Source organism: Ambystoma mexicanum, chromosome 6p (assembly GCF_040938575.1).
Source record: "Ambystoma mexicanum isolate Mex_15411 chromosome 6p, UKY_AmexF1_1, whole genome shotgun sequence".
Taxonomy (NCBI): domain Eukaryota; kingdom Metazoa; phylum Chordata; class Amphibia; order Caudata; family Ambystomatidae; genus Ambystoma; species Ambystoma mexicanum.
Genome location: NC_090935.1, coordinates 1,083,919,804 through 1,083,939,858, shown reverse-complemented (window position 1 = coordinate 1,083,939,858; position 20,055 = coordinate 1,083,919,804).

The window sequence follows — 20,055 nt, the reverse complement described above, 5'->3', positions numbered from 1 at the left end:
CTGACTTTCCGCCTTACTTTGCTTGTCTATTCAGCTTCGGTGAAAGAGGAGTCCTACATATGGTTGATAAGCGTGTTTCTCAGCACTTCATATTTCATTATTAATTGTGGTTGAGGGACATGAATTGGATCCTGATCCATGGCACCATAGAGTTGGTAATATAGGTAGGATGCCACAGTTTATGTGGGCCGTTCACTGGTTCAGTGTGAGTGGCAGGTGAAAGGTCTGGTATGTGGAAAGTAACATCATTATTTCCAAAATGATCAACCCTTGTCGACTGTTCTACTGGATTCCATGTCACAGGAGATTCATTTGCGCTCAGCCGAACTGGTCAAATTGGAAAAGAAGTATAGTAGGTCAAAGTTTGGTACTAACTGTTCCAGCAGGGTATTAATGTGGGGCTCGAGAGAAATGTGCCATTGTCACTTGGCAGTCCTAATAGACCACTTTGTGCCAATTCATGAAGGTTTAAGTGGACATAATTGACTGACTAATTTATGCACATGCCCGAAATATAGAAGACATCATTTTTTCTTAATATAAATTTGGCGGTTACCCTGCGATAGCAGCTTGGTGTGCACATGCTTTATTTGTTGTCCTGTATCCTGTGCATCGCGCCCCCTCCCGAAGTCGGGACGCTACAATGGTGACGCAGGAGTGAACCCAGGGTGCCTGAGCATGGACACGCGCAGGCCCCCGGATAGAGCAGTCTTACTACACCCACACTCATGAGGCTAAAGGAAGGCTGCTATTGTTCCGGCCGGACTAGCTGCATCCCACAGTGAGCGGAAAAAGGAAAGAGGATGCCCCGGGCACATGACCCGCCTGGTCCACCACAGCACCAGATGAGAGAGGGCCCCAAAGGGTATACAAGGCACCAGAGCACCTTGACACATGATGTACAGTCAGAGGGGCATGCAAGGCACGTGAATCCCAGGGACACAAAGGAAGTGCAAACGGCGACGGAGCAAACACGTCACTGCAATAGGCAGAGCATGCAGTGAGAACTTTCACCAACAGCTGGTGCCCCATCACCTCCAGCACCATGTCAGACCCAGGACAGGGCCAAGACCAGGCCCCAGGGGCTCCCGGGACTGCTCAGAAAGGGAGAGATTAATTCCTAGATGCTACAGAATCAAAGCATTCATTTCAAAAACAATTGAGAAATTATATGATTAATCAGAGAGAACAGAATAAGACAGAGGGCTGAATAACAGTCACGTAGGAGTATTTGCTATTTGGAAGGTCACTAAGGATAGTGCGTGCCATCTCTACATGTTTAAAGCATATAAACTACAGCAGGAGTGAGCTGGAAAGGATGGTCAGAGATGCGTGCAGGCCCCTAGAAAACCGTGGTCCCCATATACCTTTTGTCCTGCATACTGAACCCCTATAGTCCTTTAAATCGAGGCAACACATCGTTCAACGGATGGGATGGAGGATAACTCTTACACCAAATAATAAGACTGACTCAGGAAGTTAGCAAAATGTCTCTGTTTTATTCTCAATTATCTAAAGCAGGGAGTTACAATGGACATCAACGGACGTTGCACAGCATAGTCTCAAAGGATTTCATAAAAAAGCATACCTATATAACAAACATTCATCATACGTGACATCATACTACGTGGCAAACTAAGAAAACCTAGATGAGATTGTGATAGGACTAAGAGGAATATCTAAGTATAATTTCTATAAGGGATTGGATTGTGACTGGGTCTCTACAGTCAGGTGGACAACTTATGCCCTCCCCTAGTGCAAGTCATCTTCAACAGTTCTTAAGTACACAGCATATAATTGGCTCTCAAACTATAAGGGCCTTCGTTATATGGCCCTCTACAATTGGTTGGCACGCTTGTACCCTTCTGGAACATTCAATTCCCTAGCAGCACGTAAGCTGGTACCCCAGGTGCTGATGGGTGGACTTGACCGTTCCTCCCCACCCAATTAGCCTAACATCTCTCATCGCTCATGTCTTCTGCCATTCAGATTGTCTTTCAACTTGGTCTTGTAGTTGCTTTTCTTCTCAGGGAATATAAGGAAGTGTGAGCATGTTCTTATCAAGGTTTGGGTCTGCATGCCCACTTCTATTTCCATCCTGGACTCACGTGACAGGAGACAGTGAAACGGCCCATATTATAGCATTTAATTGTCTTGAATAAAGAAACTTGGCACTCATGGTGTTCTCCCTTTGCAACTTGACAAGAGATGCCTCGGCGTCTCACATTCTTTGTTCTTCAAGGACCGATAACCAGTTTTGGCTGCCTTAGCCTTTGACACCAGGCCAAACAGCGTTTCTTTGGTCCATCTTCGAGCTTCGGCTAATTTCTTTGCTGTGACACACACACACAGCTATCAATCGTCCTTTCTCCACGAGTTGAGCTTACTAAAATTGTAACATCGGATGTCCAGATTCTATATATATTTATTGGCAGCACCGCCTGCAGTCTATTTTACTACGTATAGCCAGCCTTTACGATGACTTAGTCTACTTGCATTACATCTGTACAGTTATAAAACGGCTTGCATTTTTTGCAGTGCTTCTTCACACGTACAATCTTCATTCCACACATGAAAGTCTTCTCGATTCTTTACTTCGCCATCAGGTTCTATAAGGTCTATGAATTTTCTTCTTCCGTCATCCTTCTCGGTGCGTCACCCTCATTTCTTGTGACGTCACCAGCCTTTCCTTTTCACATCTTCACACTTCTTCGAGGATCTCCCTCAGGAGACCGTCGTCGGGGATAAATCATATATGGTTATCTCAGTGGATACCTTGTCTCGAAGACTCTTTGTGTAATCGGCACCATCACTGGCGTTGCGCATGTCACAATTTCCAGTTTCCAACGTATAGGCAGAATATGGGTGGGACGTCCTTCAGAGGCAGTCAGCTGCCCCCCAAAAATCCCAGATGGTCGGAAGACGCACATGGGAAGTGGGGACCTTTTGGACTGACAAACAGCATCTCCAGATCATAGAACAAGTGAAGGGAGATCTGAAGGAGCGGTATTTGCATTTATTATTTAATTATTTATGTATTTATTTGTGAGACAAGATAATTGTGTTTCTACAAGGAACATGTACAGCAGGTCAACAGCAGTACTTAAACCATTCCCATCACTGAGCGCTTTAACAATAATAACCATGTTGTAAGTAGACAGATATAGGGAGTGGTGGACCAACATTGTAGTGACAATGCAACTTATATTTATTTGCTGTGTTTTAACTCAATTAAGAGTTTTTCCCAGGACACACATACAACAAATACATAAAAGACATACAAATAAACATAGAGCAACTCAGTCTCAATAACAACATTATAAATCAGTAGCAGCATTATAGATCAATAAACGAAGAAAACAAAATGTACAAATGATGTGGGGCAGTTGGGGATAAAGGCGAGGGTGATGATGGCACAGTACATCTCAGGGGCTGCTCATGTCGGAGTTTTCTTTTTTTTAAAACAATCTTGAAGGTCTAAACGATACCTATGCTGTTGATATTGAGCTTTGTGAAAACGGAAATGGTCCTCAAAATTCATATTTCCATTGGTAACAGCCTGGGGAGTGTGCTAACTCCTTTATAAAGGAAGATGGCAATGCCGACCAGAGATTTCTCGGAGCTGGCTGTAGTGGCCAAACCCAGGTGAGGCCTATGGCATTGAGTAGGATTTTTAAGTGAGAAGAGAAAGGAGTTTAAAGTTGTTAGTTGGAGTATTCTGTGCTTTGAGAGAGAATTTTCCAGACAGTTCTGAGGTTTCCATGTAAGGGACCATGCACACCCATTGTCTTTAATCTTCTTGGATCAATTTTATATGAATGTGTGTATTTTTTAATTGTGTTTATTGCATTTAAGCGCTTTAGGCACTACCACTTTTTTGATAGATGCGTTGTACAAGGATTGTGATAATGCTTTCTCTAACTCTTTTCTTGTTATTGCATTGTAAAAGTTTGATTTCATGCCAGTGTAAACAATCTAGATTTGGAGTTACACTCTTGGACAACATGTTGTGTATAGTACATTTGTAATGTTTCCCCGTCTGTGAGTTTAATATATATATATAGGGCACTCGTGTTTTTCTTCAATGCTGTTGTCAAAGTAGTTATAATTAGTTGCTGAACAACAGGTTGTGCACACATTTTCATTGTTTGGTTAATGTCATGTTGAAAGGCTTAGGCCCTGATTCACAGAACGTTTTCCTATGGGATTGCACCATTATACACCACTTCCATGAATCAGGCATTTAGTGTTTAGGGAGTGTTGGGTGGAAGTGTGGAGAAAAAAGTAAGGGAATAGAGGCTTGCTTATTCTAAGGTTATGTTTGCTAATTTTGAGATGGTTTTATGTGAGTCAGATGGTAGCATGGATAGTGTTTAAGAGGACAGCAGCAAGGCCAAAATAGCGACTGACCACCTAAGATATTCAGTGGTGATTTGACAATTGTGCAAGTGATTGAGGATGCAGTAAGAGGCACATTTCAAAGACCTGTGGTACAGAATTTGTTTCGGAGTTTATAACAGTAATTGTTTTACGGAGCTTTACAGAGTTCCTATTGAGGACGGGACTACAGCTGTGTGAAAAACGCACCTACCCTATCGCATATAGTTGTTGACAGATGGACACACAGCAAATTACACCTTTCATGGCTAAATCTTTAGCAGTATTTACCTAATAGACCTCTTGTAAATCAGAAAGGGAATAGTAGTAGCTTGGTAGCAGGATCAGGGAATGCAGAAAACCGTCTAGTCCTTGGCCACTCCACTGACATAATGAGACCTTTTAATACACTGCATTTTACTAGCACGAACTGCCTATGTTGTGGTTCCCGGCAAAGTACCCAAGACTGAGGAGGGCATAAGAGATGATACAGCTATATGCTGATGTAGAAATCACAACATTGTGTCTATCAAACATAGGGTTTAAAGCTGTTGGAATCTTGGAATCTGCTTCGAGCAATGAGGTTGGGAGTCCTCAAGAAGATTAAGAATAGCCACATTGTTCTAAATTTGAATGATGCTGATAAAGTGGTAGGTTTATTTCCTCACAGATCCATGTATGCCAGGTCAACAATATTGGGTCGGTTCACCCGTGAACATCAAAAATAATTGTCTTAAATTTCAGCTAAAGCATTAAGCAAAAGCATAAATTAGTTTGCTTGCAAGACAAATGGACCGCATCCTAGCAGTTAAGCTATTCCCAACCAATTAACATGCCTCTCCCTTCATATACACCACTCCTATACCTTCTGAGGTGTGTGGAAAACCAGAAAAAGGAGTCAGACTAGTATTTAGCATGTTCAAGGAGATTGTATTTAAATAATAAGAAAATCCCTATCTAACCCTATTGCTATGAGGGTAATTCCCTACCTAACAAACTAAACTAAGGGTGCCCTTCAAATGTCCAAAACAAAATAGTCCTTCCTCCAAAACCAAATTGCTATCTGACACTGCCACTTAGAAAAACATAACTTAAAAATAGACAAGAGCAATAGCCTTTCCACTCGGCTTTGCCTGGTCAGACTGCTTGGATTCCTTCCAAATAATGTTCAAAAATTGTCCATGTTTGTTAATCTTTCAGAATCAGTTCTCCATCTGCTTTTAAGGTTCTGAATGACAAGTCTTAAGTCTTCACGCACATCCAATACTTTCTGTTCTTTAAAGGGAAAAGACCAGGTCACTTTTGACCTGGTCTTTGATATTGTTCTTGGTTTGGGTTTGAGCAATGCATACCTCCATGTTCTCCCTGTTCTCAGTCTTGATCCCTACCATGTGTATTTCTAGGGCTCTCCAGAGCCCTCTGTCCCTCTGATGTGTTTAGCTCAACAGAGCCCCTCATGGGCATCAGCCCATATCCATTGTTTGTTTTTTTCTGGCTTCCCCAGGCACTTGTTTTTCTAAGGGCTCCTCGAAGCCCTCTAGACCCCTGATAAGCTTAATTCAGCAGTGTCGCTATTGGGTACCTGACCATGTCCAGCGCTTGGGTTTTTCAGGCTCCCGTAACCCTCTTGATTTCTCTGGCACTCTGGAACACAACTGCTTGCTCTTCTCCCCGCCGCTACCTTCTCGGCTGTGCTCACTTCCCTTTCTCTTCCCGACTTGATAGTTGTCACTCTTCTCATGTAGAGGTCAGTGATCTGCTCTCACCACTGCAGTCTGATCTTGGCATTGGTTAACAGGCCCCTGGCCCACCACGGTTTCAGTATGGTCACACTACCAGGGGAGACGGTCCTTCTACTGTCCCCTATTCGTTCTCTGCTTCGGCTTCATTGCCTCTGGGGACGCCAGGCTTCTGCCGTTCCCACTGTGATCATCTTGCTCTCCATGCTACCTCTGGCTCTGCGGCCTACCGTGGCTCTGTCCATCCGGCACATCTTCCCGTCAGAGTCTCGCCTATGGTAGGATTCTTTTTCCTCCATTCAAGGTTCATCGTCGTTAGATGTTCGTTGCCACAGACAAAAGAGGTGCGTCGTTCTTCCTTGACTGTTGAGTTCAGGGGGAATTTAGAATTACCTGAAGCCAAAGAGATTAAAGTAATGTCACTATTGGTTGAATCCAAAACAGAAGTAACATCAGTATTTTCGATTCCCATACATGCAATATATTCTTGATAGGGAATTCTTCATAGGAATGTGAGTCCTTGTCCCCTAGAGAGAAGTCACTTCCAGAGAGGTTCCACTTTCCCAGACCCCTAGGGAGGGGCTTGCAGGCTCACCTGCCTAGCTTCAAAGGGGGTGACTCCCCTCTGGGGAGCTGGGACGAATGGTTCAGGTTAATGACAGGCGCCTGACCCTGAAACTTCCAGAGCTAATGCCAGAGTAAGAAAACATACCTATGCTGTTTAAGCAAATATAAACCAGTATCCCAATTTAAGGGCACATTCATGTTGGCCTTTAGTATGGTGCAGTAATATTGCTGTAAGAAAACATGTAAATGCTTGCTAAGCCTTTATGGCAGTATCCCCACACAAGAACACAGTGATGTTCCAATGCTAGTGTACAAAACATATCAATGCTGGCTAAGCTGTTATATGCTAGTGTCCCCACCTAGGGAAACATTCATGTTGGCTCTTCCCATAGTTCAGTAAAATTGCCCGTGTAATAAAACATTTCCAGGCAGGCTGCACTGATATATGCTAGTATTTATAGGACACACTCATGTTGACTTTCCCCATAATTCCAGTATAAGAAAACATGTCAATGCTGGCTGCACCAATATTTAAAAGAAGCCCCACAAGAGAACACATTCATGTTAGTTTTCCCCAGAATGCAGTCATAATGCAAGTGTAATAAAACATGCCCATGTTGGCTGTGCAAGTACATGCCGGTAGTACCAGGACACATTTCTTCTTATTCCACACTCCCATGAATACATATAAATGCTGTCTGTGCCAATATATGCCAATATTCGTCATAAGAACACAGTTATGTTACTTTTTCCCATGATGCAGTACTAATTGCAGTATAATAAAATAGGCACATACAGGCATGTTCTGGCAATACATGCCAGTAGTCTCCCATATGAAAATGCACATGTTAGTTTTGACCAAAACACAGTGCTAAGGCCAATTTCGTAAAACAGGCACATACATGCAGGCTTTATAACTATATGCCACTAGTTCCACATAAGAATATGCTCATGTTAATTTTGTACATAATACAGTAATAATGCCTGTGTAACAAAACATGTCCCGGCTGGCTTTGCTAATATATGCCAGTAGTCCCATAACATACTCATTCTTTTGTGGCAGTACTGTGAAAATATTTCAATGCTGCCTGTGCCAATTTGTATATGCCAATGTCCCTCATAAGAGTTTTGTACCTAATGCTGTGATATTGCCAGCATAATAAAACAAGGGCATACAGTCTGGCTGTGCCAATATATCACAGTAGTCCCACATAACATAGCTCAGATAGTTCATCAGGTTGATTGCTCTCTGCTGCGATCTGTGTGTGATATGCAGGTCGAAGGTTTGAATCCCGGTAAGGCCACCTTAGCCTTTCAACCTTCTGAAGTTGATCAATGAGTACCAACTTTCCTTGGGTGATATTCTATGTAAATACATTCTATGTAAAGCGCTTTGGTGAATGCGCTATATAAATAACACATAATTATCATTCACAACATGCACATGTTAATTGTATCCCCTTAAGGGAGTAATAATGCTAGTGGAATAAACATTTCCAAGATGGATGTGTTAATGGACCAATATATGCCAGTGTGCCACATAACACAGGGTCATCTTAGTTTTGCCCATAATGCAATAATAATATCAGTGTAATAAAACAGGTATACATAGGTTGGTTGTACTATTATATGCTAGTATCCCCCACAAGTACAGGCTCATGCAGTGGCGTAACACAGGATCTGGGGGCCCCCTGCGAGTAATGCTGAGGGCCCCCCCAACTGGGTAAAAAATCAGAGGTCACGCCACACTCTGGGCAGGCCTAGATTACTACGCTTGCGCAATACGCACAAATATGCTGCTGAAGGGGTATGCCACACACTGCACTAGGAGAAAGATATAAATATGTGTTTTAATGCAATATACAGCACACTTTCTGAGAAAAATTGGCTAAAAAGCCACAGTGTTTGCTATTATTTTGTAGGGTAACACCAATCCAATACATGCAAGTCACCAACAGTGCACAGGAACATTAATGCTTTGCTATTAAAAATGCATGCCACAATGAAAACATGTCCAACTGGCTGCACAATGTAGACCAGTGTAGACACTTAATAACATTGCAGTAAAGCATGCCAGGCCACATTTAGACATATCTAGACTGGTTGCACCAAAATGCCAGTCGAAGCAATAACACTCATCAAGAAGCGAGCACACATTCAAGCCCGCGTCTCTGTGGCCTCTAACAACATGGCCAAACTCTTTAAAATCTGCAAGGAACTGGCCAATCCTGTTTCGGTCTCTACCTCTCCTGTTCCCTTAACAGGCCCTCTGTACGGCTTTAGCCTGTCGCTTCTCCGCTAAAACTCAGGACATCCTGTCCACTATCTCCTCTTCCTCTCCCTCTTCCTCTCTCCGCCCCCTTTTTGGCCATCTCTCCCTCTCCTCCTCCTTTCTCCTCTTTCTAACACCTGACAAGCTTTCTAGACAAGTTCCATCTATGGAAGTGTCGTCAAAACAGGTGCTTGCCCGCTCCTCCAGAACCATCAAGGACCATATTCACACACTTGCTCCAGCCTTGACCGATTTCTGTAATCATTCTTTTCCCACTGGAACTTTCCCCTCTCCCAAACTCTTGGAAATGCTGTCCATCTCCCAGCTTACTCTCCACACTGAATCTGTTGGTTGTCTCCATGACCATCAGTCTGGCTTAAGAGCTGCCAGAGGCACGTAAACTATTCTCCTGAACACCTGTGAAGATCTGATCTCTAACCTTGATTCCAGCATTCCTTCTGTCCTCATCCTGGTTTTTCAACCTCTACTTGGCGCCTTTGGCCCACCTGATCTCTACCTTTTCCTCTAACCTTCAGTGTTATGCGGATGAAACTTAGCTTTCCTTCAGTCTCCCCTCAGCCTCCTCTCCTCTCTCGCTCATTCCTGGTGTCATCTTCAACTCCACTCTCTCTTTCTCTCCTCACATCTTGGACGTCACCAAGAAGCCCCAGTACCAGATGCACCTCCTCAAAGGGACTCTTCATTGCTCACTTTCCCCCAGAAGCTCACTGTCTCCAGAGCCCTGGTTCTCTCTAGGCTGGACTACTGCAACAGACACTTTCTCAATCTGCCTTCCTCTACTGTCCGCCCTCTGCAACTAATCCAGAACAGGACTGCAAGACTTATCCTTGGCCTCAAGCCCAAGGGCCGTATCTCTCCAGCCATGAAATGTCTCCACTGGCTCCCGGTGGCTGTAAGGATCAACTTCAAGAAACTTTGCATTGTCCACAAGGATTTCTGGAGCTGGGATCCACACTACATCCAAAGCTCTCTTCCAAAATACCTTCCTTCTCGAGCTATAAGGGTTAGATGCTTCTCCAGGCAGAGAGTGGGAGGTGGGGGGGTAGATCTCTCTCCTCTTCAGGTGCCTCCCTCTGGAATGGCCTCCCTGCCCCTCCCAAACTTGAGTCGGACCACCTGAAGTTCCGGAAGCAGCTCAAAATGTTCCTCTTCTCCTCTGCTTTCTCTCTCTCCCTCCCCTGCTGACCTACCTGACCTACCTGTCTGCTGTACCAACTGGTTGCTTGGCTCCCCTCAGTCTCACTGAGTCCAGGCTCTTTCTTGATCAGTCACCCTTGCACTGCCTCTGGGCCTACCACGCAGTTAGGGGCTGTAACTGTAACCCTACAGCCCCTTGTTCTCCTTCCACTAGCCAGAGCCGCGCTGCCCTGGCTGCACTCACTCAGAGCATTGCTGCCCTGTTGTCCCCTCCCTTTCCCCTTGCACTTCTCGTTCTCACACTTGCACGATCTGAATGACTCAAGGCCTAGTAAGATCATTTGTCTTGTCTTCCCTCTGTTTTCCTTCCCTTGTCTTGTTGCGCCTAAAACACTTGTGAACAGGCGCGTTATATATGACTTATCATATCATATAATTTCATAATTTTATCACAGATGCCCAGAAAAATATACAATGCCGCAGTAAGAAACGGCTAGACTGTCAGAACCCAAATGCCAATCTAGCCAGGTAATTACACTTAGCAGGATTGCTTTATCAGAAATGCCCAGTTAAAAAAAAGTCATACGAAACTGAGGAATTACTAGGCTGGCTGCACCAAAATGCCTCTCTAGCCACTAATACCACATATCATGCCTGCTTAGCATGGACTTGGAAGAACATTATGATTTATTGCACAATCCCACCCACCCCACATATACCCTCTTCCTCCCATCCCCTACCCCAACCTCCAAAATCAACTCATTGGCCCAGAATTACCTCCACGTCCCTCTTCCTTGTCCCAGTGCTTACGTATGAGGCTCCTTGCCTCATAGGTAAGCACTGGAATGAGGAAGAGTGGGACTAGGAGTAATGAATATTACAGGTAGATAAGTCAGGCATTACCTTCATGTACCTCTACCTCATCCCAGTACTTGTGTATGAGGCAGTATGCCTCATACACAAGTACTGCCTCATACACAAGTACAGGGATGAGGAAGAATAGGGCTAGCAGTGATGCAGATTAACAATAAGTAATCAAGGCATTAAACACAAGTAGTGGTGCAACACCATTGAGCTAACTGGACTTCAGCACTCCCTCCCCCCTGAAATTGTAGGCTATGTTGACTTTACCTGGCTGACCTACAGAGCAGTTGCCGTACAGAAAAGGACACAGATGTTAAACAGCACCTGGGTTTCACTGTTAACAAGAGCCCAGCCCAGCAACTACTAACGTACAGCATTTCACTGTGAGGACCTGCATTCAAATGCCAAATTTTTTAGGCAATTGAAATTGTGATGTGGGTTTACTACTTGCATGCCAGGGGAGTGATTGGAAGGGTAAAGAGGGAACAGGAGACCAGTCATTCTAACAGCATTCCATAAGTGGGTGCTTTCAGACTTAAAGGAGAGAGTTTACTGCTTGTAACATTGAGGCTGCACTAGAATAGTCTCATTAATATGCGTAAAGAAGTTAGATGCCCCCACACAAATAAGTTTGCTCCTCCCCACCACACGTGAAGTTAGCGCTTCTCCCAACATTTGAAGGGTTAGCCCCCCTGAAATGTAGGTTTTGTTGCGCCCCTGAACACAAGCACACACACCAATTAGCATATATACACACACACCTAGCCATCCATACATTTAAGTGTGCACCCTTTCACCGTACATGCACACCCAGCAATCCATACATTTGTGTGCACCCTTTCAACATACACTCACACAGGCAAACTCCTATACATTTAAGTGTGCACCAAATCGCCATACACTCACACAGACAGTCACCTATACATTTAAGTGTGCAACCTTTCACCGTACATGCACACCCAGCAATCCATAAATTTGTGTGCACCCTTTCAACATACACTCACACAGGCAAACTCCTATACATTTAAGTGTGCACCAAATCGCCATACACTCACACAGACAGTCACCTATACATTTAAGTGTGCACCCTTTCACCATAAAGGCACACCAAGGCAGCCACCCATACATTTAAGTGTGCATCCTTTCACCGTACATGCACACATGCATACCCAGCAACCCATACATTTGTGTGCACTCTTTCACCATACACTCACACAAGCACACTTCATTGGGTTGAGGGGAGCCATAATACTTCAAAAATAAATTGTTTCTTTTTGAAGTCACTCTGGCTTCATAAAGAAATTATTTCCGTTAAGGACTGAACCATACCGGTAATAATTTCTTTATGCAGGCAGAGTGACTTCAAAAATAAACTATTTTTTTTTAAGTCATAGGGCTGCCCCCACCCCATGACATGGAGGCCTCCAGCCTAGGGCCTTAATCTCATGGGGTCGGAGTAGCCCCGGGACTTAAAAAGAAAGTTTCTTTTTGTATTCACTCTGCCGTCATAAAGAAATAATTTCTGTTACAGAAATAATTTCTTTATAAATGCAGAGTGAATTCAAAAAGAAATGTAAAAATAAATGTAATCAAACAGATACATACAGGCTGGCTGTGTCAATACATGGCATACGTCCCAAGCCAAAACAAAAGAGGTGATGGCTGGAAGGTTTAAAATTAATCTTCACCTCTGGCATCGCTCTGGGCAACCCTCCAGACCATCATTCTTCGCCTGCCAAGCCATTACAGAAAAGAGAAAGACCATATGCAAATCAGGCCTGGTCCCACCCAAAAGGGGCAGTGCAGCCCAAACTGCTAGGTCACATCCCTTCTGCACGAGACCACACAGATCCTGAGACAGTCATATGCAAATGCAAACGTCCAGGTTTCACTGCTTCCATCTCATTCTTTCCTCTAGCCTGCTGCTGGAATCCTTGGCCCTATTTCCCCTTCCCACTAGTACAAACACTGCACATACGCACCTCATTAATGCTCACATCAATAGGCACACTGGTACTCCGACATAAGCTAATTCCCACTCAGACACATGTTTGCAGACAACACATGCATCCATACACACACGCAGACCACATAGATCCCTACCTTCTCCTCATACCACAGCACTACACTGCGAGACAACCCTGGACTGCCTGCTCTGTGTACCCTGTCAATCAAACGCAGAGCTCACTGATACAGATTATGCTGATTGCACACACATGAGAGGCGGTGGGGGCAGACTCCCTTCACCCCACATGCCCCTCAAGCAGTGCCGGCCATAGCGGCAGTAGTGCCCTGGACAGTGAAAGAAACATTTAGCACCCTCCCCAGGACACCCCTGGCCAATGCAGAGGTGTGTGGGGGAGAGGGAAAGCATTTTATCATTTTAATTTCCCACTCAGGTGCCAGAGCAGGGAGTTAATTCACTGGAATAGGGTGCCAATGTCAAAGCATCAGCACCCTATTAGGAAATTAGCCTCGCCCCCGTGCTGGAAAGCCCAGCTCCAACACAAGAGCGGGGTGCATTTAATTTCAATACAGCGCTGGCCACTTCTTCGCCCACCACACCGGCTCGGGGGAGACCTTTAGAGACTCTGCCAAGGTGGCATGGGGCTAATGGCGCCCCAGGCGATCCTTCGCCTCAACATTGGATGCAGCACTTTCTGCGTGGGGCTTTTTTGGGCTCCAGTCCATAAAAGCCAGACAACTTGTGTAGTCGTGGACGCGCACTTGTTAAGAGGCTAAATATAACAACTTTGATAAAGAGGTACGTTTATAGTCCCATGTAAGTTTAGTATTGGAATCTAAACGTGCGACTTTTAACCTAAAACAAGTCGGGGTGGCGCCCTTGTGCCCCAAGCAGCAGCTGCCTCTGCAGAGGTATGAATGCACAACAGGGGAGTTGCTAGGTCTGGAAAAGACCCGGGGCTAAGCTGATGTCAGAACTGTTGGGTCTGGGGGCTAGCTAGTCTTTTGTCTGTAGCTCCTGAGATTCTATCTGGGCCTACAACCAAAAGATCAGGGGCTATAGCTCCCTTAGCCCCCCCCCTAGCAACGCCCCTGATGCACAAACACCAGCTGGCACAGCCAGGATTTCTATGCACAACTGTCACTTGAGCTTTTTAACAATCATTACAGAGGGCACTGCATGCACAGAAGTACACCACACCCATGTGCGGTCCTCTCTCTGCAATTTAGAGGGACACTTTAAATGACCCCCAGAGTCCCTTAAAAAAGTGAGGAGAGCTTGGTGGCAAATACAATTTTTGTAAACCTATTACCCATTGCCACACCCTCTTAGAGAAGATCAACCGGACTTGACATTTAGACACAACTGCACCAACTTGCTGAAATCCACGGATCTGTAGGTTTCACTGCTGTTTTATCTTTAACCTGGGAATGCTTCTGCACATTCCCTCAATATATTTCTTGACAAATGTTTGCTGCATATTTGTATTTGTATCTCACCTGCTTATAACCTACATATATGTCTTGTTCTTGCTTGTATCTTGTATTTCTGTAACCTAAGCCTTGCATTTGCTTCAACTGCTGGACCCTGATACCCCCGGGTCTAGTGTGCACTAGAAATAAATACCAACCCTGTTTCTGTGCTGAAGCGTATTACCACTGGGCCATTCAATCACTTTGAATGAGTCACTTACCAAAATATGTCCATGGCTTGCATCTGACACCTACCCAACATTCATTCAACAGTAACTCCGCTAATACAAGCTTCCTCGTCATTTATTTTCTCTGTGTACACCTGGGTGTGAATACGGCACCGAAGCAATGTGTCTACCACCTCTATCCCTGCATTATGATTGTGTTGCATTCTGCCGCCTGCGACTGCACTGATTGCATGCATACGCCCTGACTGTAGCTGGTTTCAAGCCAAGTGTGTGTGCATACATCTTAGATGAATTAAGCCGACATCATGAACAAAGATCATGAGCAAGGCGGCAAATCCCTCCTCGTATCAGTCAGGACATGATTAATGATGAGGATCTGCGCGATCTGCGCTGCTGCTCCCCGACACACGTGACACACGTGAACGCTTGTGTGGAGGTGGTGTGTCTTAGTGTAGCTGCTCCCAAGGACAGTGAATTTTAAATGCAGCTTTTAAACACTGAAGGCTGCACGAGCGCCCAGGACAGCGGCCTTAATGAATGCCCAACCATCAGCCATAAATCTGCAGGGGAGTTGCTAGGTCTGGAAAAGACCCGGGGCTAAGCTGATGTCGGAACTGTTGGGACTCGGGGCTAGCTAGTCTTTTGGCTGTAGCTCCTGAGATTCTATCCGGGGCTACAACCAAAAGACCAGGGGCTATAGCCCCCTTAGCCCCCCCCTAGCAACGCCTATCTGCACCTCCACAGTCAGAAAAAGCAGGGGTGGTGGTTGAAACACCCTGGCAGGCGCAGTAATTCTCTAATCTCTCTTCACATAAAACTGTCATTTCCTTCTAATGCAAAAATGAAACCATTTGTAATCTGCCTAAACGTTGTGCATTTTACGGTCCGTAATATCGAATATTGGACCCAGAGAGGTGGATGGTCCTGTTCACCAGCTTTGAGTGGTACATACCAGTTGCTTTTCAGATGTTAAAGCATTTATATTATCAGGAATTATCATTACAATTTATAATAAAATTGTAGCTCTAACATATCATAGTTTATTTTGTCATCCGCTTTGGAAAGCGCGTTAATTAGGAAATCATCCGTAGGGTAGTTTTTTTAATTTAGTTTTTTGCATTTATAAAGCATGCAAGGCGGCCCGGGGGCATCATGGCGCTGTTACAGTAAGCTTACTTGGTTACATAAGAGCAATAGTATCGCCTGTCTGTGGTTATTGGTTACAGTGAGCCAGATAAGCGACAGTTGATGGTTACATTAACATTGGCATAGAGATAAGAGACAGTTGATGGTTAAATTGACATTGCAAAAGTGGGCAAAACTAAAGGGCAAAGGAAAACACAGAGGTCTCCATGGTTCCATTGTTACAGAGGGGTACCGCGATACCTAGAGATTCCTGACCCCGCTGTTTGCGTAGGCCTTGTGTGGTGGGGTGCGCTCATTGAATAGTTAATAGCCTGCCTCCCAAATCAATAGACCCCCCTGAGGGCTTTTAGTTAGAATGCTAGAGAAAATGCCATACCAGTGATAATTGCCATTACCACTCGGGTGCAATGGTTTTATGTGTTGGTGCACGGATGCATAAGCTTTTGCCCCAAAAAATATAAAAATAAAAAAATCGGAAAAGGATGGAAGCAGGTAAATAGGACCGGAAGCTCACTGCTAGAAAGAGAAAGAGTCCTCTATCAGTTTCCATGATTGCACAGAGGACGAAAGAAGCCAGGAAGCCAGGAGTCCAAAGAGATGTGAGGACACTGGCCCTCATTACGACCCTGGCGGAAAGGGGTTTACGCCGGCGTAAACCATGGCGCCCCTTTCCGCCTGAGTACGAGTTCCCTTAGCGCCATGGTGATTTCCATGGCGCTAAGGGACCTTGTTGTTAATTACGCCACCGTAATTTACGGTGGCGTAATTAACCCCTTCCCCACTCCCATTATACCCTATGGGGCAAAAATGGGAATGGGGAAGGGTAAATGGGGATTGGGGACTTACCGCCCCGCCAAGGTCGGAATGGGGCGGTAAGTCCGCCAACCACCATGGCGGAGTTGGCAGCTTAGCGCCATGGACCATGGTGCAAATAGCACCATGGTTCTCCGCCAAGGTCGTAATGAGGGCCACTGAGTTTTAAATTTCGTTCGGGAGATGAGGCAGATCAGACCATGATGACTGGGTAGGAAGGACATGGTTGTAGTATGGGACGGTGGGCAACAGCAAGCTCATAAAAATGGGTTTGTAGCACTGCATAAAACTTGTTTCCTGACTTGCTGATTGGCTGTGATAGCCAGAGAGTGTTAATTTGGCAGCCACTGGCATCGCATGCCTATGCACCTGCACCATTAGCCAGGTGTTGGCATCATATCCTCTCCTACTCACGCCTTTCTTAGGATATTGGCATCTGAGGACTAGATACTAACATCATTTAACAAGTATTGGCATCATGTGACCATATGTTCTCAACAATTGACAGGTATAATCCCCATAAGCTCAGATACTCAAGTCATCTTATGCACAGGAGCACACACCATTTTTAATCTACTTTAATTATTTGCCTCGGTACCCACATCATATGCACAAGCATTTTCAGAATTTGCCACATATTATCCTTGTATGCCCAGGTACTCACAGCAATTGCCCAGTATTGCCATTATAAGGCCAGATCCCTTCATCAATTGCCAGGTATCCCCCACACCCTTCCTTGTATCCCCCCTGGGAGTGTCACCGGTGTATAATGCTCATTACTCCCCAGCTAGGTTTGAGCTTTATAAATCCCATACAGCCAGGTATTAGCATCATATAACCAGGTACACAACCCACATTTTAGGTATTGCCATCCCATGCCCAGGCACTCACACCATTTTTAGTATACTGATTTTATTTCACCATGTATTCGCATCATATACCAGTCATTTAAACTCTTGAACACCAAATATTGGCATTACATACCAAGGTACTCAGACAAAACCTACTAGATATTTCAATGCTATTCTGAGTTGATATCAGATTCTCAGCAACTCACACAATGTGCCAGGATTTCGCGCATTCATCCAGGTACTTGCATTATTTGGCAGCTATGGTCATCAAATGCCAGGTACTCATACCATTTGCAGTGAACAGGGATGGCAGGAATGCAGTGTTCCTCTACTAATGCCAGCAGATAATGGCTCTGTGTCCCTGCTCTCACCCTGCTCTGCCTGTCTCCCCTACAGCAGAGTCAGTGAGACGAGCAAGACAGTAGGTGAGCAGGGTCCCTGCCCGTCTCTCACTCTCAGTGGGACAAGCCTGCGACCTACTCTGCCCAAGACCTACCTCTCCTTTTGACATATCTGCAGGTTAGGGCACCTCTTTCTGCTTCTATGTGGCATCACGCCTTTGCTCGTGATTTGCTTTGGTCCAACACGATTTCCATTTCAAGATGTACCAGTGTGTTGGAAATCTCTTGTTTTTCAGATGGTCCAATAAGCTCCTTGGGTGGACATGTAGTCAAATTACTAAGTTGGTGTAACCATGGTTCCAACCCTAGTTCCTCATCAAAGTACATTGTGTGACATTGGACACATGTCTTGCCCTTCGTTTTTCTCATCTGCCAAAACTGGAACGACTTAGAAATAGATTGAATGCCAGTCTATTTAGTCACACTAAACAAACAATACATAATAGAAACACCAGTGCATCAGTTCAGAACTGGAGCTGCTTCATGTACTTGATTAAAGAACTACAATTCAGTATTCTGCCAGTTCAGAGGACAGTCTTATTTTTTAAGCATCTATGATGTACTTATAGTAAGTTCCAGCCCTTAAATTGGTATTAAGGGCTTTCCAGAGTTGGGGCGCTTCTATATTTAAGGACTGGCCTCCATTTTGATTTTGATGTATTTATATCGCGCTAGGGATGAACCCAATCGTGTTTAGGCACAGATAGAACATTATTAAAACTGAACAAGCAGCAAACCGAATCCTAAAACAGCAAAAAGAACCCCCAGACTCACCTATGTATTTATCTAAATAAATGAGTCTTTAAGACTTTCCGGAATTGACACAAGTTCACTGCCCGAATTGCCAGGGAACGTCAATCCCATTCTTTGGGTCAGGAGACTGCGAATCTCCGATCGCCCCTGGACACACGTTGCCAGCGCATACATGTCTGCTTCTCTGCTTCTGCCCAACTTGGCAGTCTCCCTGGTCCTAACGTTCCAAATGGAGGATTCATTCCTCCATTCTATACGAGCCTTGGCGTAGGTTTGCAGGTCCCAAACCCACCACAGTTTCAGCATGGTCACGTCACCAGATAGACGTCCCTGTCTCTTTCTTGGCTACGTTATATGATAAATGACATGACATTTATAACGCGCCTATACAAAAGTGTTTCAAGGCGCGACAAAGCAAGGTAGAGGGAACATGGGGAAGACAGAGACAACGATCTTACTAGGCCAGGTGACATCGAGATCGTGCAAGTGCAGGGGATGGGGCGAGGGAAAAGTGCGAGGGGAAAGGGGACGGAGCAGTGCAGTACATGGGATCAACAATAAAATAAATAAATACCAATAAATACCAATTAATAAAAGTGCGGCCAGCTGGTGGCAAGTGCAAGGGTAAGTGCAGACATCAAGTGTCAAGTGCTGGTAGGGGACTGTAGGGATACAGAAACAGCCCCTGAGTGCAAGGGTTGCCAGCGGTGCAGTGCAGGTGTGCAACTGGCGGGGAGGGAACCTAAGCCCAAGATCAGAGGGTAGCCGGGTGACCGGGTATCAGCCAGGAGTTCAGCAGGGGAGAGGTAGAGAGAAGGAAAAAGCAAAGAGGAAGGTCCTGAGGTGCTTCTGGAACTGGAGATGCATATCCTCAAGTTTCAGAGTGGCAGGGAGGCTGTTCCAGAGGGAGGCTCCAGCCGAAGAAAGAGATCTACCACTAAATCATTGCTTGGAGAAGCGGCTGACCCTGAAGGAGTTGGAGGCGGATGAGCGAAGAGCTCAAGAAGGAAGATATTTACTGAGAGAGAGTTGAGGTATTGAGGCCCCAGAAGGCCTTGTGGACAATGCAGAGGATTTTAAACTTAATCCTTGCAGCCAATGTGAGCCAGTGCAGGGATTTCAGTCCTGGAGAGATACAATCCTTGGCCTTGAGGCCAAGGAAAAGTCTCGCAGTCCGGTTCTGGATGAGTTGCGGAGGGCGGAGAGTAGAGGCAGGCAGATTTAGAAAGAGGCTGTTACAGTAATCCAGCCCAGAGAGAACCAGAGCTCTGGAGACAGTGAGCTTCTGGGGGGGAGGAGAGGAAAAGAAGAATACCTCTGAGGAGGTGCAGCTGGTAGTGTGACTTCTTAGAGACATCAGAGATGTGAGGAGAGAAGGAGAGTGTGGAGTCGAAGATGACCGTGAGGTTTTTAGCCTCACAGGTGGGAGCAGGAAGAGGGCCAAGGAAGGCCAGCAGAGAGTGACAGGAAACAACAGAGCAGGTGTGC